This window comes from Nicotiana tabacum, unplaced genomic scaffold (genome assembly GCF_000715075.1).
Source record: "Nicotiana tabacum cultivar K326 unplaced genomic scaffold, ASM71507v2 Un00305, whole genome shotgun sequence".
Classification (NCBI taxonomy): domain Eukaryota; kingdom Viridiplantae; phylum Streptophyta; class Magnoliopsida; order Solanales; family Solanaceae; genus Nicotiana; species Nicotiana tabacum.
This window is the reverse complement of record NW_027438542.1, coordinates 1-25,236: the sequence shown is the minus strand read 5'-3', so window position 1 is coordinate 25,236 and position 25,236 is coordinate 1. Positions and strand designations below refer to the sequence as shown.

General features: G+C 37.0%; 1 pseudogene; it reads right to left on the bottom strand.

The window, feature by feature from the left end:
• Nucleotides 1–23,781, bottom strand: part of LOC142179074 (uncharacterized) — a 58,928-nt pseudogene extending 35,147 nt beyond the window's left edge.
• Nucleotides 23,782–25,236: the final 1,455 nt, after the last annotated feature.

Sequence of the window (25,236 nt, the reverse complement as noted above, 5' to 3'; positions counted from 1 at the left end):
GAAAGATTGTTAGGTATATTCCTATCCTAACCGCGAAATTATCCCCTGAGCCACGGGTTCAGAAACAAGATCTCTATCATTCTACTCTTATCTAAACACGGCTTTCCCCAAGCATAGCATAGATAGTAGGGTGAATTGGTAGCTATAACAATTCACAAGTTAAAACTAGAATTAAAGAAACAACCACAAGATGATAATCTGAATTAACGAAGATGTAATTAATAAACGTTAATAATCATGTCAACCACAACCCTAGAACTAGAGTGCTTAGTCACTCATGTTCGTAGTAACAATTTTCCAAGTATTTTGCATAAACAAATTACAAAGAAAAGATAAAGGATTGAAAAACTTGATGATTTTCTCCTCCAAAAGTTGTTCCACGTGATGTTCTTGCCTCCGGTCGCAAAAACTCCTCTAAAAATGGTGTTTAATGACTATTTAGATGTGTAGGGAAAAGGCCTAGACGAAATAACCAAGTCCAAAACTAAAAAGGAGACAAAATAGGCTTTAAAACCCGGAACACCCTCGCTACAGGCCTCGCGGCGCGAGGCAAAACTTGAGCTTCATCTCGCTGTAGTCCGTGCGACGCAAGCTCTGTCGCACGCTTTAATCCTCGCCTCGCCTGCTCTAATGCGAGCAAAGTAGCTCGCTACGCCTGCTGCTGCTTCGATTCAATTTTGTTGCCTAACATTTCCAATTCACGTTTTTGTTTCTTTTCTCAATTATTCTTTTTGTCTTCTTTTGATTTATCTCTTTTGTCTTCCTTTGTAATGTTAAACTTTAATCCTTATATATCCACTAATTAAATAATCATAACTTCATTCTTGTTGTGTATAAAATATAAAATCTCTACTTTGCTACCAATTTCGTCTTCAACGTACCTACACATAAAATAAATTCAATTAAGCACAAATATAGTATAGTTTAGCATTAAAGCCCCAAAATGTAAGGTAAGTAATGCACTAAAAATATGAAATTATAGCCAAACATCAGAAATCGCTTGGATAAATAGTCATACGTGAAAGGAGATATCCTATAATTATATTAGATCAATATACAATCTGTTACAAGAAACTGTCTGATTCTTAATGGTAAAATACTTGCACGATAGTTATATCAAATACGAATTGTCTTTATACGATTTTATTTGTGTGCGTGCGCGCAACTAATTAAAAGGAACCGAACATGATCTTGGCTTTCATTATCAGTTTCATGTGATTTTTTCTAGACCAAGTGAATTTCAAATGGCTCAAACATGCATCACTTTTAATGTTCCCCAAGACGTGAGTATCAAAATTGCCCACTTAATGTTTGGCGTTATTATCACTTGCCACTAAGATTTTAGTGGAAAAGTTAAGTAGAATATACGAAGATCCTAAAATTTGCCCGGGCGGTATTAGTGTCTAGATATTAATAATTTGTACATATTTAATAAATTTCTAACATAAATACAGTATTTCTGTAACATGTACACTAGCTCCACCCTTGTAATTCAGGTGTGTAATGGCAAAAGAAGCCAAATTCTCATATGATCAAGAAGAAAGGGGAAGACCTAAAACATGGCAGAGCTAAGCACCTGCTCATCTCTTTCAGTTAGTTTAGACAGTTTGTAACACATGATCAAGCTTATTAGTTTAACAATATCAGCAGAAGATTCTTTGTCTAAGTAAAAAATTGAACACTAAATTCATACTAATAGCATCTACATAGCATCTCAGAAGCATCAAACCAAATGACTAATTAGAAAACAACTTGAAACTACTGATATTACTTCAAAAGTGCAGTATGTACAGTTATTGTTCAAATCTCAAATGAATTGCTGGAAAGATTATTACAATTTGTTAGACATATATCCATGAGAAACAATAAACAAACTTTCAAAGTTAAGAATCAAGAATTGAAAATTGCACCTAATAGCAGCATCTCTTGTAAATGCATCTTAGACTCCCAAGATTGTTGGTTTAACATTACTGTCTGATCCATCCTCATTACCCGTACCCTCATTGATTTGTACTAACTCATCCCCCTTTTGTGTGTGCACCTCAGGTTCCACAGAGGCTGGTCCCTCCAATTGCAGAATAGTATTCCCTTCAGATTCTAAATGTACCTCAGTAGTAGTTGTTGGTCCCTCAAAATCCAGGGTAGTATCAGTTGCTGGTTGAATAGAATAAGGTGTTGTGTCACATTCACCTGTTTCAATTTCATTAGAATTTAGCATAGTAGTCGATTCAGGTACCAACGACATGGACATTGAAGATTCATACAACCGATTCCAACTTTCTAGGAATTGAGGCATAGTTGTTGTTATTGTAGTCGATTGATCAGGTACCAATTGCACCTGATTGTTCCCCATACCATAACCCCTGGAACCAGTTAGTAGTTCAAGAAAAGTTGTAGCCTTGACTTCAGATTCGATAAATGCAATATTATGCTCCTCATTAACAGCAAAAGAACAACCTTCTTCTTCTTGATCTTGTGTCTGGATCTTCTCCAATAGTGTGTCACAGCCCATATTTTCATCCGATCTAACCATTATTTTAGGCACATTAAATTCTTGCATCGCGTTCTCAAAGTCAGCGATCATAGATTCTTGAAATTGAGAAAAAGTAGTTAGCCCCAACGACGAACCATTCTCTACACCAGTAGCCTCGTGACTTTGCACCATAGATTCCTCCATTGGTTCTTCAACATAATAGATAGGAGTGATCATCTCAGTATATTCCTGATCCATCAAAGGCTTAACCGAATTTATCCCAACAGTTTCCACCATTAATGGTTCAACAGATTCTACTATTGCTTTCTCAACAAAATAGTCCTGATCCATCAATGGCTGATCAAGATAATTATTTATATCAGAAGTCACCTCAGTATCCGCCTTCTCTTGTTCAGAACATGACTTCATAATCTTTACGCTCAGAATTACTGAACTTATTAAGAATAAGATCAGACAACACATATTCCTTCATTAGCCACTTACCATCATTATAATCATCAGAATTAATACACTTATTATTATTCTTCTCAGTATAACACATACTCTTCATTCGTCCAATAATCAAATCTCTTTTCCTCTGATCACAACTCTTTATAGTAACAGCTCTTCCCTTATCTTGTTGTTTCCAAGTTCCACCTCTTTTTCCTACAATCCTACTAAACCTTCCCTTGTTCTTCTTCCTTGGTGTAATAAAGTAACGGTAAATACTTGTGTCCCAATTATCTTCTACTCCTCCAGTAGAATGGCCATGGCTGTAAGTTACCCAAGGTTCTTGTTTGTAAACATCATACATTGCAATAAAACCATTGTCATGCAATTCTTGCTTAGCAACAAACCTCAAAAGAAATTTCACTAACTCTGAATCTGTCGGTCGAAATCGATACCCTTCTCCAAGATTATCTAACTCCATCATATTCATTGTTTCTTGAATATGAAGATGAAAAAAACGCAGCGGCCGAAACTAGAGAGTTTTGAGTGATAAAATAGGGCTATATATATGACTTAGGAGTTTAGATACTTTGTATTTATAGAACAAAAAGTTGATTATGATCAACGGCAATGAGTTCGATTTTAGGGAAGTACGTGAAGCCCAAGTATATTCAACAAATTTTACCTGAAATCCCTGCCTTTGTAGGAAACCAAACGTGTAACAATTTAGGAAACTTTCTTCTAACGGTCGAAATTGTTGGTTGTAAAATAATTTAAAAAAAAGGAACTGTTAATATATGGAAACATGGGAGTTAAATAATAAAAACAATGTACACTATTTATTCATTTAGCATGTAGTAATCTTTCAAAGAATTTCCAAATTAATATATTTATGTCAATCTTACCGTGAAATATATGTTATTTTTGTGTATTCTTGAGTTTTTTTATTTTTATAGAATTTAATGTTTATATTTCATTTTAAAACATAACAGAAATTGTTAATATGTAGAATATGTTCGTAGTAAATAAAAAACAAGTGTTAATATGTGGGAACTTAGCAGATTTTTTCTTTAAGCAATAAATATTTATAAAACAACCAAGTCAAAACAGAGTTACGTTATGGAAAATCCTTGTTCTTTAAATGAGAAGCATCAAAACAAAAAATAAAAGCTAAACATGAAGGATAGAAATTCCAAGTTACACGAGTTACATACGATAAAGCTATACGAGGAAGAGAGAGAGCCGCTTTATTAACGTTCTGCCTAGTCCATGGAAGGACAAATCATTGAATTAACACAAATAATCCCCAATAATTTGTCTGAATGTGGAAACTTAGGAGTTAAATAATAGAAACGATGTACTCTATTTATTCATTTATCATGAGTAATCTTTTTTCTTTAAAAAAAAACACAATTTTAAAACTTCCAAAAATATGTTATTTTTACATATGACATTATCTTTTTAAAAAAATAGAATTTGATATTTTTATTTATTTTAAAAGGCATATACTAAAATAATATTGGCAGAATACATAGACAGACATTTTAACTATCCCAGAAATTTCACTTGAACACCTCAACTAAGCCATTTACCAACGGAACACTTTAACTCTATCTTTACTGTACCATTTTAACACGTCCGACTGACATGGCAAATAACGTGAGCATCACTGTTGTTGAGCGCGTGAACATTAAAAATATGCTGAAAAAAACTATTTCAACGGTAAAATACAAACGGTAAAAATATACCCCTTCCCTATTATATAAACCCTTGTCCCTGTTTACTTTGTCTCTTAAATCCAGCCATATTTCTTCACCCTTTTCTTGATTTTCTGGTTTAAAAATTCTACTCTTCTCTCCAAATTGAAAGTAGTCTCGCCTGAGTGTTCGGATTTTGGCTTAAGCTCTCAATTTTGTGGATAATGTCTCTGACACCAAGAATCGATTCATGTCGGTGTGATCATGAATGTCAATCAAAAACTTCATGGTCTCCATCTAATCTTGGAAGGAGGTTCTATGGATGCAAAATTGAAAAGGTAAGTGTTAATTAACTACAATTAATTATTTTTACTATGTTGTCCCCGATTTTAGTTTGAATCAATTTTTTTTTTTGAAGGACAAAGGTGGATGTAAGTATTTTAGGTGGGTTAATGACGAGTTTCCTAGCCAAGCGAATAGGGTTATTTAGGGTTTATTGAACAGGGTCAAAGCTTTTGAAGAAGAAAGGGCTCGACCAAGAATATGGAGGAAGAAATTGGCTTCTGTTATAGTAATAGTGCTAATTATCTGGGTTTGCTATTGTGCCTTCGATCATTGAAGTCGTTGTGGTTCTGCATGTGGTTGGAGTAGAAGCATTTTGATGCCTTTATGTCATCTATGTCTTAGCTCTTGTATTTTGCGTTTTTAATGGTTGTTGATATATTTTGGATGTGTCTTAACTGGTAGTTTGTGTGAAGGTAATTGTGGTGTGTGGCCTTATTTCAATGAATTGAAGAAATCTTCTGCCATTTTTTTTTATGTACTGGTTCAAATATGGAATTCGAAGTGCTAACATGTTGAAGTTGTAATTGAACTCAACTGATAAGTACTTAACAAACATCCATCGCAGCCTACCATCTTCCAGATTTACCAAGCACATACAATCCAAATTATGAGCCATATCTTATGTTCATTTGACGAAAAAGCACAACAATTGCATTCACAACTGTTGCAAAGGTTGTTGAGGCTGCCAACTGATGTTATAAAAGCAACAAATAGCATGAATGTTGAGGCTACCAATAGCATTTAAATTGCATTCACAACTAAAGTGTTATACAACACCAATCATATTTCCAAAGGTTGAATAGAAATGCAACAAAGCTTGAACATAAGTTCTTTAAATAGTGTCAACTAGTGACCCAAAAAAGACAGCATAATTAATCCAAGTCTGGATACTTAGCAAAATACATGAACTCAAAATAGCATAAGCCTAACACAACTACATTCATGAGGATGCTCTTTTTCATTATGGTGCTGGAGGTAGATGCGGATGTAGTATATTATGTACGGGTTCAACTGAACCCATAACTTTCGACGCGGAGTAAAAATTTGTATATAAAAATTCATTAAAATTACAAAAATAATAGATCTGAACCTATAACTTTAAAAATATAATGGGTTTAATATTAAAAGTTTTAAAATTGAACCCATAGGAATTAAATCCTGGAGGCGCCTCTGGCTGGAGGGGCTGGACCTGCAACTGAAGAGGTAGTTGATGAAGATCCAATTTGGTTTCTCCTGTTTGCACTTAGTTGTTGTAGCTGGGAAGTAGTAATAGCATTTTTGCCTTTAAACTTAAGCCCAGAAGGTTTTAAATCAAGCTCAATATTGACTGCACTAGTATCCTTCACAACCTTAGTCCCATTTGATTGCTCTTTTAACCCCAACAGTAAGTTTTCTAGGAGCACTTGCTAGAGGTGCATTTGGAATGCACCCATGCCAAATCGAGTATTGTTTCCCCTTCCTCTGCAACTGCTTGTATTAGTTGCACTAGATTCTTGAGTTGCTTGACTTCCTTAGTTTTCTTGAGTTGCTTGAGTTGACTGTCTACTTGTAGACTCTCCAATTCCACCCTAAAAAAATTCCAATTATATCATTTATTTAAGTTAGCATTTGAAGTGAAAAGAAAGGTGAAAAACATTACAACTTACCCTTGATTGGAAGGAAGACTTGTTATGACCTGCTTGATGACATTGGCTTTGGTGCTGGAGGCTCAATTACCATGTTATTAGTGTCAGGCCACATCTTCATGTTCGGGATTTGTTCAAGAAAGTATTGATATGCCTTGAGAAATGTCTCTTTTTTATGCCAGTTATCCACATAATTATATGGTTCTTCTTCTTGGTGATAGATTGCACATATTGCATGTGCACAAGAGATCCCTCTTAACTGCCAGGATCTACAAGTGCATGTTCTTCTCCTCAAGTTAACTATATATATGTATTCATACTCATCAAACTCAAACCCATCAGTTCCAAACCACAAAACTTTGCATTTCCTAGAAAACTCCTTATTTTCTTCTAGAATCACCCTTGCCATAGGAGAAATGTCTGTAATCCAAATCTCGCAAACTTTATCATATCAACATGTCTCCTAACTACTTTATATCTAATGTCCTTTAACATGCTAATAATAGACTGGTTCCTAGGTGCCAATATTTAAGAATTAAAGGTCTCACACATATTATTTTCTACAATATCACATTTGAAGTGTTCAAGAAAAAAAGCTCTGCATCAATACTCTTCGTTATACTTTAATAGGCTTTCACATACATTTTTTCAAGTTTCCCAAACAGTTTTTCTTTCAACTTCACCTCAAAACTAGCCTTAGAATACCTCCAAAATTGCTTTCTCATCTCCTCACCTCTCCAAGTTTTTGACCAGTTAGACCATATGTGCCTAGCACACATTCGATGCTCAGAATTTGGTAGTAATTCAGGAATGCTTGGCACAAATCCCTACAAAACATAAATGAATCAAACAGAACCCTACAAAATAGAGATGAATAAAATAAAATAATAACACATGAAGTAGAAATTTAAGCCAGAAAGGTTTGGTAAAATACCTCTTGCGTATCAAACATAATTGTTAATCCAGCTTCATTTCCTAACTCCAAATCATATATTAAGTTGTATATAAACAAACTCCAAGATTCTTTTGACTCATTATCTATCACATCCCATGCAATGGGATATTAAGAAACTAGATAAAGGATCTATAGTTGTCGCAATAGATCAGTATTTTCTTTAATGATCAAGTTTGCCTTCGCAAATGAGAAATTGTTGGTTCTCCAAGTACACGCAAGTATAAGTGGCCGTCAAGTAATAAAGTCACTTGAAAGTCGGATGTCGAACCCACAGAGACTTAGATCAATTGTCAACTAAGCAAACTAAAATCAATTAATTATCCAAGATATTTAAGAATGATATTTTTCTATTAATCTACTATTGCAAAAATTAAACAAGTAACAACTAATTTATCAAGAATGCAAATGTGTATGATGAGATTTTAATTCAGAGGAGGTGAAAATTCCAGGGTTGTGGTTGGTTTATCAATCCTATTAAGTTCAATAATCACACTCGTTAATCCAGATTATCTATGGTTGCTAATTAACCGGATCGTTTATATGAATAGCATGTTCCCACAATACTACTCGCCTGCCCACAATATATCAATCCTATATTCCTTTGGTATTGAGTCTATCATGAACGAATATAATACGATATTCAATTAAGCAAGACTGTTAGGTATATTCCTATCCTAACCACGAAATCGTCCCCCGAGCCACGGGTTCAGAAACAAGCTCTCTCTAATTCTACTCTAATCTAAATACGGCCTTCCCCAAGCATAACATAGATAGTAGGGTGAATTGGTAGCTACAACAATTCACAAGTTAAAACTAGAATTAAACAAACAATCACAAGATGATAATCCGAATTAACGAAGATGTAAGTAATAAACGTTAATAATCATGTCAACCACAACCCTAGAACTAGAGTGCTTAGCCACTCATATTCGTAGTAACAATTTTCCAAGTATTTTGCATAAACAAATTACAAAGAAAAGATAAATGAATGAAGAACTCGATAATTTTCTCCTCCAAAAGTTGTTCCACGTGATGTTCTTGCTTTCGGTCGCAAAAACTCCTCTAACAATGGTGTTTAATGACTATTTATATGTGTAGGAAAAAAGTCTAAACGAAATAACCAAGTCCAAAACAAAAAAGGATATAAAATAGGCTTTAAAACCCGGAACACCCTCGCTATAGGCCTCGTGGCGCGAGGCAAAACACGAGCTTCATCTCACTGTAGCCCGTGCGACGCAAGCTCTGTCTCGCGCTTTAATCCTCACCTCGCCTGCTCTAACGCGAGCAAAGTAGCTTGCTACGCCTGCTGTTGCTTCAATTCAATTTTGTTTCCTAACATTTCCAATTCACGTTTTTGTTTCTTTTTTCAATTGTTCTTTTTGTCTTCTTTTGATTTGTCTCGTTTGTCTTCCTTTGTAATGTTAAATTTTAATCCTGATATATCCACTAATTTAATAATCATAACTCCATTCTTGTAGTGTATAAAATACACATAAAATTTCTACTTTGCTCCCAATTTCGTTTTCAACGTATCTACACATAAAATAAACTCAATTAAGCACAAATATAGTATAGTTTATCATTAAAGCCCCAAAATGTAAGGTAAGTAATGCACTAAAAATATAAAATTATAGCCAAACATCACTACCCCACACTTAAACGTTGCTCGTCCTCGAGCAATCAAACTATACTTTATATAGACACGACCTTTTTAAATAATTCTCCTAACTCATCACACCAAGAATCTTTAAAATAGACTAAGCACAAGGGTGTAACATCTTCACCTCAAGACTTGACTCACAAGTAACATGCATTATACACAACTCAGTCATAGAGGTCTATAATATTATTACCTTTCCTTCATGAATCAAGTGCCCTCACACAACAAAAGAGAGTAGTTCCACACACATTAAAATTTAAGAACAATTAGGAACTCAAGATAGGAAGAATTCACTCACTCTCAGAAATAACATTCATATGCCACAAAAGATGTACCATAGGCTTGCCCGTAGTGTACTACTCTACTAATCGAGCTCATTCAGTCTAGGATAAAGTATGACTTTAATTGGTTGTAATGTAGGCTGCGGGTCGGGTAGGATACATTTGGATATAAGAGTGACTACACCTCCCTAAGTACTTTAATACATATACTTTAACATTTAAACCCCATACTTATGTCAAACCAAACTCCACCTTCACATCAATTTATATTACTCCATACTTCTTTTAAGTACAATTACATCAAGAGTCACTACTATCAAGGAATATTTTTCACAGTAATACAACTATATATATATATATATATATTTTTTTTTCTTTTTCAATTCACGTGGCTCTTACTTTTTCAAAACAGTGCACCTTTCTCCTTATTTCATTAGTTCCACTCAAAAGCCAAACCAACCACCCCACACTTTAACTTTTACAAAGTTCAAAACAATTCAAGTGCTCATGAGAGGTTAAAAGGTTCAAATAGATGGTTAATTCAATCAAATGAGTAAGGCTTGTAATGTGGTTGCCAAAGAAATAGGATTACAGGCTCAAAGGGGTTAACTACGATACATAACAATTAGGCGGGTAAACTATATATATCTGGCTCAACAAAGAAATGCCTATATCACTTCCAAGACTGAACAAAACTACTATTTCGCTTTGCAAACACACGTGGCAAGTTCTAGACAACAAATGCAATGCACTGAATAACACACAAACCTCACACATACATGGCACATAACTCACTCAGGATCGGACTCATCAAGACACTCTAGTCAAAGCAGTTAAGCAAATTTAAGATCATACAATTTAAAGCACTTATACAAGAGTCAAAAATTGAGCCTAAGTGTCACAGCCAAAGTACTCACTATTCTCAAGGCATAACAAAGTCAAGAGATATTGCTTGAATTCAATTCATTTCACAATGGCTCCTACTCCTAAAAAAATAAAACTAACTACACCCGGTTCAAACAAAACCCTTGGAAAAGAACTGCGGCACAAAGAAAAACCAAGGGGGAATTACTACACTACATACAAAGAAAATCTTTTTGTCCTTTTTCCTTAGACTTAAATCCCTCAAGAAAACTATCTAGGAGATCCATCGTTGGGAAAAGTCAAATTTTTCTTCTTTTGTTTTCAATTTTTTTCATAGCTACTAAAATACTAAAACACTACACAACTACGAAAACAAAAATAAGAAGTTAACATTTTTCTAACATCCTACTACTAATTATCTAGAGAATTATCCCACCCCACACTTAAAAGAGTGCAGTGTCCCCAATGCACAAATAAAACAAAACAAAACGAGGGTGGACAAGAAATTTCCTGAAAGGCCAAAGGCCGAAGCAATAGCGGCTCACGGGGTACTGAGACTTCCCCCAGGCATGGTCCTTTGTAACGACCCGACTAGTTGTTTTAAGAATTTACGTCCCGTTCAGTGACTTAAGGTCTCGAGCAGCTTCACAATATGCATTATGACCTGCGGGTGTGGTCGAGTTTGATTTACTAAAGATTAAAAATTAAATTAAAAGAACAATCCTTATTTAGAAGCTTAAATGGAAAGAGTGGACCGGAGAGTTGACTTTTGAGTAAACGACTCAAGAATGGAATTTTCATAATGTCAATAGCTCCGTATGGTGATTTTGGACTTAGGAGCGTATCCGAAAAATTATTTTTAGGCCCGTAGTGGAAGAAAGCTTGGAATGGCGAAAGTCGAATTTTCGGAAAGTTTGATCGGGAGGTTGACTTTTTGATATCGGGGTCAGAATCTAGTTTTGAAAATTTTCATAGGTCCGTTATGTCATTTATGACTTGTGTGCAAAATTTGAGGTCAATCGGACTTGATTTGATAGGTTTCGGCGTCGAATGTAGAAGTTGAAATTTCTTAGTTTCATTAAGCTTGAATTGTGGTATGATTCGCGGTTTTAGCGTTGTTTGATGTGATTTGAGGTTTCGACTAAGTCCGTAATAGGTTTTGAGACTTGTTGGTATGCTCGGACAGGGTACCGAGTAGCTCGGGTGAGTTTCGGGGTGATTTCGGACCATTTCTAGTTGCTGGTTTTTGGCCACAGAGGTATGCATCGCGATCGCGGACAAACGGTCGCGATCGCGAAGAGTAATTTTGCTGTTTGGAGACTGTGAATCGCGATCGCGGAAGCCTTTTTGCGATCGCGTAGAGGAAACTCCTGCCGTACTGACCCGAATTTGGAAGCTCTTATCTCGCAATTTATAAGGAATTTGGAGATGATCCAAAAATTAAAGTTGTAGTCCTTTATGTCTAGTTTTCAGAAAGGTAAACCATTTGTCATTTGGAGGTGCGTACAAGAAGATATGGTAGATACACTATAGGCTATCCGAGAAGAGTTTGGAAATCTCTATTGCATAGGGCTGACTTTGGGAGCTTATAACTCGAAATCTATAAAGAATTGGGAGATCAAAAACAAATGAAAGTTATAGTCCTTGGAGTCTAGGTTTCAGAAAGTTAAACCATTCATCATTTGGAGTTTGGTACAAATATTTATGACCATTATACTAGAGGGTGTATGGAAGAGTTGGGGAGTTGGTTCTTCACGATCACGATTGGTTTTTCGCGATCGCGAAGAGCAATTTTGGGGCAGAAAAATTAAGGCTTTGCGATCGGGAAGCATTTTCCGCGATCGCGAAGAGTAAATACCTGGGCAGTAGCTATATTTCGAGGTTTCAGCCATTTTTAACATATTTGGAGCTATGGAGCTCGGATTGAAGCGATTTTCGAGGCGATTTTCACCATATGGATTGGGGTAAGTGTTCTATATCCTAAAGTGTTTATATTTCATGAATCTATAATGATATTCATCGTTTAATTCGGATTTTATTGGAAGAAATCAAGATTTTTGTAAAATCTTCCAAAAACGAAAATTTAAGATTTGGAGGTCGAGTTGTTATTGGAATTCGATAAAATTTATATGGTTGAACTCGTATCAGAATGGGTGTTCGGCTTTCATGAAAAATTACGTCGGGTTCCGAGAGGCGGGCCCCGCGTTGACTATTGTTGACATTTTGGATTAAATTTTTAAGTCGACATATTATTTTCCAGAATTATTTTCGATGAATTTTAATGAAGTTATACAATTAATCTGGATAGATTTGAGTGGTACGGAGGTCAATTCAAGCAAGAAGGTGATTTTGGAATATCGGCATAACTTCAAAAAGGTAAGTGTCTTTCTTAACCTCGAGTGGGGGAGATACCCCTTAGGCATTGAGTATTATATGCAAATTATGTAATTGAAAATCATGTACGCGAGGTGACGAGTACGTACTTGGTTTATATGTGCAAATTTCGTTGATTAAAATCCTTAGACGCCCTTAGGTATTAAGTTGGAAATTATTGGCACTTATTAAATCCTCTATTTGTCATGCCTAGATCCTTGTTTGTTGAAATTATTTTTCTGTGATGATTTGGTGTGATTACCACCTTGAATTTATGTGAAATATTATTTTGTTGAGCTGTTCACTCCCGGATATTTTTGTTAAGATTTTGTGAACATTATGGTCGAGCCATGGGCTGCTTATTGTGGAAAATGATGTATTGTTGATTTTTGTGGCATGTTGAAATATTTGAGCACTCGATTTGCAATTTGTGATATATTGTAATATTTGAGCACTTGATGAGCCATTTGTGATATGTGAGCACTTGATGTGCAGTTGTTGAAATCATATTTACTTTGGGACTACGGAACGGTATTCTGGGAGATCCCCCTTCCCTGCATATTTACTTTGGGACTACGGAATGATATTCCGGGAGATCCCCCTGCCCTGCATATTTACTTTGGGACTACGGAACGGTATTCTGGGAGATCCCCCTTCCTTGCATATTTACTTTGGGACTACGGAACGGTATTCCGGGAGATCCTCCTGCCCTGCATATTTACTTTGGAACTACGGAATGATATTTCGGGAGATCCCCCCTGTCTTGCATATTTACTTTTGGGACTACGAGGAGGTACCTTGGCAATGCCCTTTTGTTGATATTTTTCTATGGATGCACTTGCTTTTGGTTATTTTGTTTTTTCGTGATATGTAAATTCATGTGTTCTTCCGTGATGTATTATTTGATTTTATTATGTGTTTTGTATTCCTTGTTGTATTGTGTTGGCTTTGGCTCTTTGTACAAGACTCTGCAGATTTGTGTTTATGGTTTTTACTGATTTTCGAGAATTGAGTTGTTTCGAATAAAAGAAATTGCTATTCTGTTTTAATTTAATAAATTTTACATCCGAATTAATAGTCATCGGATGCTTCATTTTAATTGAAATGTCATTTTCTTCACCCATATGATTTCTAAAATAAATTCATTCCTTTGTTGATTTCTTACTTGATTTAAAGATTTTAACCTTACTTTAGTGAAAATAAATTGATCCTGCGGATCTTATATACATTAATATTTTGACACGTGAGTTGTCCGTGTGATGGTGATAGAAATATGGGCACGAGGTGCTGTGGAAAATTATGAAAGTGGGCTGAGACCCGTAATTTTTATGATTGTGAAATAAGGTATCACATGGTGACTTTTAATTGAAAATATATTTATTGAAAAGTATTATATCCTGAAGATTATTATTTGAAAAACATATAACGAAAGAATTTATATTTGAAGGACTTGATTAATTGGTTGTACTTGTGTTCCTTATTCGTCTGAGCAATAATTATGATGTTCTTGTTGCATTGTTGTTATATCACTGGTTGATTTTGTTGTTATCATTGCTAGTTATTTTCGAGTATTATTTTGTATACTATATTGCACAGGTTATTAGACTAGTGAGTGTCTTGACTGTACCTCGTCTCTACTCCACTGAGATTTGTCTTGATACTTACTGGGTACCGACCGTGGTGTACTCATACTACACTTCTGCACAGTTTTGTGCAGAGCCAGGTATTGGAGGTATCGGACACGGATAGAGTTAGAGTGTGATCGCAAGGATTCAAGGTAGAGCTGCTTGGTCATCGCAGTCCTTTGGAGTCTGTTCATTTCATTATACTGTTAATTTTTAATCGAACAGTACTGTATATTTGGTCCTCGTGATCATTCCATGTATTCAGCTAGAGTTCGTGACTCGGTACAACCAGTCTTGGTAGGTTGTATATTCTTATTTGTTCCGCTGTTAGTTTTGATTACTTATTTAATTCAAAAAAAATGGCTTCAAAAATATAATTGAAATCGCCTTACCTAGTATTAGAGACTAGGTGCCATCACGACGCCTGTGGCGAGATTTTGGGCCGTGACAAATTGGTATCAGAGCTTTAGGTTCATAGGTTCTACGAGTCATGAACGAGTTTAGCAGAGTCTTGCGGATCGGTACGGAGACGTCTGTACTTATCTTCGAGAGGCTACAGAACTGTTAGGAAATTTCACTTCTTTCATTCCTTATCGTGCGGTATTTATTCATCTTGAAGCATATATCTTATGTCCTTTTGCATCCACTCGTGTATGAAATTGTGCACTCGGTATCAACTATGCGCCAACGGTTCGTGATACTATAGAGGGGTTATAAGGGAGCCAGGGTTTCTCAACCATTATTATAACGTGACGTCCAGATCGAGGATGCGGAATTATTGAGAGATCGTTCAGTTGTGTACATTGAGGTGCAGCAGGTTTTGACATCTGGTTGATAAGTATGATATTAAGAAGGTTTAATTAATTGCCTAATCATCACAATTGTGGTAGGGTCACGAGGTGGATGTAGATCTGAAATAGTTGGTGGTATTAAGGACTATGTAGTTTGTATGGGATTTCTATTTAGCGAAGGGTACATACGCAACCAAGGCACTGGAGGAAACGAGCTTAACTGTCATGAGGATGACATGCGCCAAATAAATGGCTTGAGGTGTCTTATGATCGGTGTCCTATGAGCGATGAAGACTAGCATTATAGATCATCGGAATGTGTCCTATGGCTTCGCGCCAAGTGAGGGGATGTCCACTATCAACGATCAGATTACGGGGTCATGTGCTATATAAGTTTGGACCTGAGATGTATTTATGTGGTATTGAAAGGTACTCCAAAACTTGTATATGATTATGAGGTGAGATTTGTATGGGATGATGCTGGGGCTTGCGGTATTTCCGCGTCCTTAATAATTCTACATGTTTGTACCAGCGGGGTCACAAAAACAATTTCAGAATATTCGAGGTGCTACAGTAAGTTCTTACAATGCACCACCGTCACGGGGTTCCTATAATGGTTATTCTAGTTATCCGGCAGAGACTCAGTATGAGCAGCCGAACCCGCAGAAGGGTTGTTATCAGTGTGATTGTACTAGGCAATTCATGAGAGAATGTCCCAGACTTGGGAGAGATGGATTTAATCAGAATACTTTGGCTACAAGCTTTATTCCAGTTAATACTCCACGTGCACAGGCAGTTAGGGGTGGAGGACAGGCGGGTAGAGGGCACCCAAGAGGGGGAGGACCAGCCCGTTGATATAATTGCTATGACTTGGTTGAGGCCAATACACCAGATGGTGTCGTACAAGCATGATTTAATTTATAATAAAAGGAGCACTATTCTTATTTTTATTCAATTCTGAATATTGAGATAAGTCCTCCTATTATGCTCCGCTAATGGCTGAGCTTCGTAATTTGGTGACCCACTTATATGTTTATCCCTGTTGGGAGAATTGAGGATGTGAGCCCGAGTCTGTCATTTTTATTTTTGTGCACCATTGAAGGCTATAAGTCCAAAAGTAATTTTTATTATTCATCACAGTGGGTTTAATGTGTTTCGGAATAATTGATTCTAATTTTTATGAATTATATGCCCTGCCGGTATGAGGGTTCATTATGTGTTGTGAAAACTGTTTACGAAATATATTGAACAGAAGAAAAGAAAAGAAATTGAAAATTTCAGTTGGCACAATGTGCAAAATACTTATGATTCGGAGTTGAGAACGAGATCCTCGCATTTGTATATGATGTGAAATATTTAAACCGGGCTACAAGCAGCGGTGGAAGTTATATAAGGACGAGCTCCTTGTGGTGAAATATTTATGAGTTTAAAACTCTCCCTTTATGAAATTTAATTTGTACAATAATATTAATAGGGAGTCATGCCTGTTAGGCTTATTTGATAATTCTTGTATATTATTTTGTTCATATTCAGCCATTTTCGTGCTGTAAACATTGAGTTTTAGCCTATGAGGTGAGTGCCCACGTGGCGTTAAATGTGACTCATTAATCTGAGTAAGTAATCATGAGATCTTCATGCCTCACATTCTGTTGTTAGTATTGTGAAAATTCGAAACGAGGTGGTGGTTAATATGAGATTAATTGATGATGCTGGAATTAATTATAAACAACTTTTAAGACCAGAGATGTGGTGATGAGCATACATGTGCTTCATGTCTTGATATCTTTATGATAATGCAATGCTGAGATTAGTGTTATTGATATATACCTTGTGATATTTTGTTGGTTTGCGGATGTGTTGTAGGAGTTATTTTGGTATTACTCTGGCAGGTGGTTAGGCCCAATTTCAAGGGAGACTCTGCCAAAATTTCTGAAAAATTTGGGAGTTAGTAAAAATTTGGGGGATTGAGACGTGCAAAAGTAGAGACAAATTATGTTATGTGTTTGAAGTCGAATGATTCTAAGCGGGGAAGAATGAAACACCCCAGGAAATATTTTTTGAAGTACTTCAACACTATCAAGAAAGTTGATGTGTGCATAGGCATGAGTTGCTATAACCAGTTGAGACTAATATCGTGCGTCGAAGTGAAAATCAGGCATTTTGGAAATGATTGGAGAGTTAGGGATTTTTGCTCTAAAGCTTATAAGAATGGAGAAAAGAAATAATCTCAATTGAGATGGTGTTGTCGGACCCGCGTTAAATTACGGGAATATAGAATCACCAACAAGTATGTGTGCAAGAATATACTCAGTAATTTAAAGTCCTCAGAAAGATTCTTAGCACGTTCGAGGATGAACATTTGTTTAAGAGGTGGAGAATGTAACGACCTGACTAGTTGTTTTAAGAATTTATGCCCCGTTCACTGACTTAGAGTCTCGAGCAGCTTCGCAACATGTATTATGACCCGCGGGTGTGGTCGAGTTTGATTTACTGAAGATTCGAAATTAAATTAAAAGAACAATCCTTATTTAGAAGCTTAAATGGAAAGAGTGGACCGGAGAGTTGACTTTTGAGTAAACGACTCCGGAATGGAATTTTGATAATGTCAATAGCTCCGTATGGTGATTTTGGACTTAGGAGCGTATCTGAAAAATTATTTGGAGGTCCGTAGTAGAAGAAAGCTTGAAATGGCGAAAGTCGAATTTTAGAGAAGTTTGACCGGGGGGTTGACTTTTTGATATCGGGGTCGGAATCCAATTTTGAAAATTTTCATAGGTCCGTTATGTCATTTATGACTTGTGTACAAAATTTGAGGTCAATCAGACTTGATTTGATAGGTTTCAGCGTCGAATGTAGAAGTTGAAATTTCTTAGTTTCATTAAGCTTGAATTGGGGTATGATTCATGGTTTTAGCGTTGTTTGATGTGATTTGAGGTTTCGACTAAGTCCGTAATAGGTTTTGAGACTTGTTGGTATGCTTGGACGGGGTACCGAGTAGCTCGGGTGAGTTTCGGGGTGGTTTCGGACCATTTCTAGGCCATTTTTAGTTGCTGGTTTTTGGCCACAAAGGTATATATCGCGATCGCGGACAAACGGTCGCGATTGCGAAGAGTAATTTTGCTGTTTAGAGATTGTGAATCGCGAACGCGGAAGCCTTTTCGCGATCGCGTAGAGGAAACTCCTACCGCACTGACCCAACTTTGGAAGCTCATATCTCGCACTCTATAAGGAATTTGGAGATGATCCAAAAATGAAAGTTGTAGTTCTTTGTGTCTAGTTTTGAGAAAGGTATATTATTTGTCATTTGAAGGTGTGTACAAGAAGATATGGTAGATACACTACAGGCTGTCTGGAAAGAGTTTGGAAATCTTTATTGCATAGGACTAACTTTGGGAGCTTATATCTAGAAATATATAAAGAACTGGGAGATGAGAAACAAATGAAAGTTATAGCCCTTGGAGTCTAGGTTTCATAAAGTTAAACCATTCATCATTTGGAGTTTTGTATATAAAGTTATGACCATTATACTAGAGGTTGTCTGGAAGAGTTGGGGAGTTTGTTCTTCGCAATCGCGAAGAGCAATTTTGGTGCTGAAAAATTTTAGGCTGCACGATCGCAAATCAGTTTCCGCGATTGCGGAGAGTAAATACCTGGGTAGTAGCTATATTTCGAGGTTTCAGCCATTTTTAACATAGTTGGAGCTATGGAGCTCGGATTGAAGCGATTTTTAAGGCAATTTTCACCATATGGATTGGGGTAAGTGTTCTATATCCTAAACTATTTATATTTCATGAATCTATGATTATATTCATCGTTTTAATTCGGATTTTAATGGAAGAAATCAAGATTTTTGTAAAAAGCTTCCAAACACAAAAATTTAAGATTTGGAGGTCGAGTTGTTAATGGAATTTAATAAAATTGGTATGGTTGAACTCGTATCGGGATGGGTATTCGGATTTCATGAATAATTATGTCGGGTTCCGAGGGGCGGGCCACGCATTGACTTTTGTTGACTTTTTGGATGAAATTTTTAAGTCGGCGTATTATTATCCAGAATTATTTCCGATGAATTTTAATAAAGTTATACAATTAATTTGGATAGATTTGAGCGATTCAGAGGTTAATTCAAGCAAGAAGGCGATTTTGGAATATCGGCATAACTTCAAAAAGGTAAGTGTCTTGTTTAACCTCGAGTGGGGGAAATACCCCTTAGGCATTGAGTATTATGTGCAAATTATGTAATTGAAAACCATGTACGCGAGGTGACGAGTATGTACTTGGTTTATATGTGAAAATTTTGTTGATTAAAATCCTTAGACGCCCTTAGGTATTAAGTTGGAAATTATTGGCACTTATTAAATCCTCTATTTGTCATGCCTAGATCATTGTTTGTTGAAATTATTTTTCTATGATGATTTGGTGTGATTACCACCTTGAATTTATGTGAAATATTATTTTGTTGAGCTGTTCACTCCCAGATATTTTTGTTAAGATTTTGTGAACATTATGGTCGAGCCATGGGCTGCTTATTGTGTAAAATGATGTATTGTTGATTTTTGTGGCATGTTGAAATATTTGAGCACTCGATTTGCAATTTGTGATATATTGTAATATTTGAGCACTTGATGAGCCATTTGAGCTATGTGAGCACTTGATGTGCAGTTGTTGAAATCATATTTACTTTGGGACTACGGAACGGTATTCCGGGAGATCCCCCTTCCCTGCATATTTACTTTGGGACTACGGAATGATATTCCGGGAGATCCCCCTGCCCTGCATATTTACTTTGGGACTACGGAACGGTATTCTGGGAGATCCCCCTGCCTTGCATATTTACTTTGGGACTACAGAACGGTATTCTGGGAGATCCCCCTACCTTGCATATTTACTTTGGGACTACGGAACGGTATTCCGGGAGATCCTCCTGCCCTGCATATTTACTTTGGAACTACGGAATGATATTTCGGGAGATCCCCCCTGTCTTGCATATTTACTTTTGGGACTACGAGGAGGTACCTCGGCAGTGCCCTTTTGTTGATATTTTTCTATGGATGCACTTGCTTTTGGTTATTTTATTTTTCCGTGATATGTAAATTCTTATGTTCTTCCGTGATGTATTATTTGATTTTATTATGTGTTTTGTGTTCCTTGTTGTATTGTGTTGGCTTTGGTTCTTTGTACAAGACTTTGCAGATCTGTGTTTATGGTTTTTACTGGTTTTCGAGAATTGAGTTGTTTCGAATAAAAGAAATTGCTATTCTGTTTTAATTTAATAAATTTTACATCCGAATTAGTAGTGATCGGATGCTTCATTTTAATTGAAATGTCATTTTCTTCACCCATATGATTTCTAAAATAAATTCATTCCTTTGTTGATTTCTTACTTGATTTAAATATTTTAACCTTACTTTAGTGAAAATAAATTGATCCTGCGGATCGTATATACATTAATATTTTGACACGTGAGTTGTCCGTGTGATGGTGATAGAAATATGGGCACGAGGTGCTGTGGAAAATTATGAAAGTGGGCTGAGACCCGTAATTTTTATGATTGTGAAATAAGGTGTCACATGGTGACTTTTAATTGAAAATATATTTATTGAAAAGTATTATATCCTGAAGATTATTATTTGAAAAACATATAACGAAAGAATTTATATTTGAAGGACTTGATTAATTGGTTGTACTTGTGTTCCTTATTCATCTGAGCAATAATTATGATGTTCTTGTTGCATTGTTGTTATATCACTAGTTGATTTTGTTGTTATCATTGCTAGTTATTTTCGAGTATTATTTTGTATACTATATTGCACAGGTTATTAGACTAGTGAGTGTCTTGACTGTACCTCGTCTCTACTCCACTGAGGTTTATCTTGATACTTACTGGGTACCGACCGTGGTGTACTCATACTACACTTCTGCACATTTTTGTGCAGAGCCAGGTATTGGAGGTATCGGACCCGGACAGAGTTAGAGTGTGATCGAAAGGATTCAAGGTAGAGCTGCTTGGTCGTCGCAGTCCCGTGGAGTCTGTTCATTTCATTATACTGTTAATTTTTAATCAAACAGTATTTTATATTTGATCCTCGTGAGCATTCCATGTATTCAGTTAGAGTTCGTGACATAGTACTACCAGTCTTGGGAGGTTGTATATTCTTATTTGTTCCGCTGTTAGTTTTGATTACTTATTTAATTCAAAAAAATGGCTTCAAAAATATAATTGAAATCGGCTTACCTAGTATTAGAGACTAGGTGCCATCACAACGCCTGTGGCGGGATTTTGGGTCATGACATCTTTTGTGCACCCCACACTTAGTTCTCACCATCTAACTCGCTTTTGCACACTTCCAATGGCTTTGCCTCCTATGCTTATAATCCTGTAAAAAAAACACTACAACAATAATAAGATAAAAAATAAAAATAAAAGAAAGCAGTAAAGATGGATTGCCTCCCAACAAGCGCCTGATTTAACGTCGCGACACGACACAGAATCTCATCCAGTCATTGGTAAGTAACACCTTTGACTTCTGACGATCAAAGTCACCTCCATAATAGTGCTTTACTCTTTGACCGTTCACTATGAACGTCCTCTCGCCACCTAAGAGGCGCATCTCAATTGCACCATGTGGAGTGGCTCTCACTACCTCAAACGGGCCCGACCATCTCGATTTGAGCTTCCCCGGAATGAGTATTAACCTCGAATTGAACAAGAGAACCAATTGGCCCGGTTCGAACTCGCGATGGTGGATATGCTTATCATGCCAGCGATTGGTCTTTTCTTTATACCACTTGGCATTCTCATATGCATGCGAGCGAAACTCATCAAGCTCGTTCAATTACATTACCCGCTTTCTACCCACTAATTTTTCATCAAAGTTCAGCTTCTTTATCGCCCAATAGGCCTTGTGCTCAAGTTCCATCGGTAAATGGCATGCCTTCCCATAAACTAGCTTGTAAGGGGAGAATCCGATTGGAGTTTTGTAGGCAATCCGGTATGCCCATAGAGCATCATCAAGCTTTGCAGCCCAATCTTTCCTACTTGCACTAACCGTCTTCTCCAGGATCTGCTTTATGTTTGACCCCATATTGCGCTAAGACATTGTCCAAGAGCTTGTTACAGAAATGGGTGCCCCCATCACTAATTATCACTCTCAGAGTGCCGAACCTTGTAAAGATATGCTTTTTCACAAAGTTGACCACAACCTTGGCATCATTGGTAGGAAGAGCAATGGCCTCCACCCACTTCGACACATAGTCAACGGCCACCAAAATGTACTTACACCCACTGGACAAGGGAAACGGACCCATAAAATCAATTCCCCACACATCAAAAATGTCAACCTCCATAATACCGTGCAATGGCATCTCATGCCTTTTCATGATTGTTCCTATTCTCTGGCACCTATCACACCTCCTCACAAACTCATGTGCATCTTTAAACACCCTAGGCTAATAAAAACCTGATTGCAACACCTTAGCTGCCGTTTTGTCACCCGCATAATAACCACCATAAGGCGACGCATGACAGTCATGTAAGATAACATTTATTTCAAATTCAGGCACACATCTTCTCATTAACTGATCGGTACAAGATTTGAACAGAAATGGCTCATCCCACACATATGACGTCACATCTCGCTAGAACTTCTTTTTAGCATAAGGTTCAAGATCAGGCGGCATCTCTCCACTTGCCAGATAGTTCACAAATTCTGCATGCCATCGCACCTCCCCAGCAGTAATGGCCAACAATTGCTCATCCGGGAATGTTTCCTTGATGACATCTTCCTCAGCTACATGATTCCTAGTTTCTCACCTGGATAAGTGATCAGCCACTTGATTCTCTGTTCCTTTACGGTCTCGGATCTTCAAATCAAATTCCTGCAAGAGTAAAACCCAACAGATTAGCCTTAGTTTAGCATCTTTCTTTTCGAACAAATACTTGATGGCTGCATGGTCTGTGTAGACGATGACTTTGGTGCCAACTAAATAGGCCCAAAATTTATCGAACACCCACACTACAGCAAGAAACTCCTTTTCTATCACAATATAATTTATTTGAGCAGGAATAAAAGTCTTTCTTGCGTAGTAAATGAAGTGAAAAATTTTGCTCCTCCTCTGGCCCAACACGGCCCCAATTGCACCATCACTAGCGTCACACATCAGCTCAAATGTCTCTTTCCAGTCAGGAGCCACAATGATTGGTGCACTCACTAATTTCTTTTTCTGCTCCTCGAATGCTTTCAGACAAGCATCGTCAAACTTGAACAGCACATCCTTCTATAACAACCTGCACAAAGGAGAAGAAAATTTTGAGAAATCCTTTATAAATCGGCGATAAAAACCTGCATGTCCCAGAAAACTCCTAACTCCTTTCACTGAAATCGGTGGTGGCAACTTTTCAATTGCTTCCACCTTAGCTTTGTCAACTTCCAGTCCATCTTTGGACACCTTGTGCCCCAGCACTATACCTTCACGTACCATAAAATGATACTTTTCCCAATTCAGTACCAGATTAGTCTCCTCACACCTGGAAAGCACTTTAGCAAGATTGGTCAAGCATTCATCAAAAGAAGGACCAAACACAGAAAAATCATCCATAAAAACCTCCACAAACCGTTCCACCATATTGGTGAAAATAGCCATCATACACCTTTGAAAAGTCGCAGGTGCATTACACAACCCGAATGGCATTCTCTTAAATGCATAAGTGCCATAAGGGCATGTAAAAGTGGTCTTTTCTTGATTATCCGAGGCAATAACAATCTGATTATACCCCGAATAGCCATCAAGGAAATAATAGTATTCCTGTCTGGTTAACCTATCAAGCATTTGATCAATGAAGGGGAGGGGGAAGTGATCTTTTCATGTAGCATTATTCAACTTCCTATAATCTATGCATATTCGCCAACCAGTCACAGTCCTAGTTGGAATTAATTCATTTTGTTCATTCACTACAACAGTCATACCCCCCTTTTTAGGTACACATTGAACAGGGCTAACCCACTTACTATCAGAGATGGGAAATACAATACCTGGGTCGAGCTACTTAATCATTTATTTTCTTACCACCTCTTTCATGATTGGATTAAGGCGGTGTTGATGTTCCATGCTAGGCTTGTGTCCCTCATCCATGAGTATTTTATGCATGCAGAATGCAGGGATAATACCCTTTATTTCAGACATTGTCCAACCAATGGCATGCTTGTGCTCCCTCAGCACCCTTAAGAGCTTTTCTTCCTGCAATTTAGACAAATGAGAAGAAACAATCACAGGTAATGTGTTAGAACTACCCAAATATGCATAATGAAGATGATATGGTAAGGGTTTAAGTTCCAGTTTTGGAGCCTCCTCAACTGAGGGTCTAGGGGGCAGGCCGATTGGCCTATCCAGAGGCTCAAACTGGGATCTTTCTCTTATGTATTCACAAGATGCATCCAAAATTTGCAACATTTCCTCAACCTCTTTTTCCAGTTCTAAGTGATTGAACAACATCAATTCCTTTTCTAGTGCATCTTCTTTAAATGCACTTGGCTTTACGGCTAGTTCATTTATCTTCACCACAAAAATCATGGCCAGGTCCTCGTAATGACGTGGCAACTGAATGGCTCGATATACATTGAAGACCACTTCTTCATTGTCCACCCTCAGGATCATCTTACCTTCTCAGACTTTGATAATGGTATCTCCAGTGGACAAAAGAGGTCGTCCCAAGATGATAGGAACTAACTCCTCAGCCTCGTAGTCCAGGATCATAAAATCTGCAGGGAAAATAAACTTCGCAATCTGCAGCAAGACGTCCTCATTTACCCCCTCAGGATAAACATTAGATCTATCAGCTAACTGTAGCAGCACCGTAGTGGGTCTCAGAGCTCCTAATCCCAATTGTTTGAACATTGACAACGATATCAGATTGATACTTGCTCCCAAATCACACAAGGCTCTACCTACATCAATTTCACAAATCCTCACGGGGATGGTAAAAGTACCCGGATCCTTAAGCTTTTGTGGAAGCTTATGTTGAATCCTGGAAGTGCACTCCTCAGTAAGTGCGCCGGTCTCAAATTCAGTTAACCTTCTCTTATTTGCCACTATATCCTT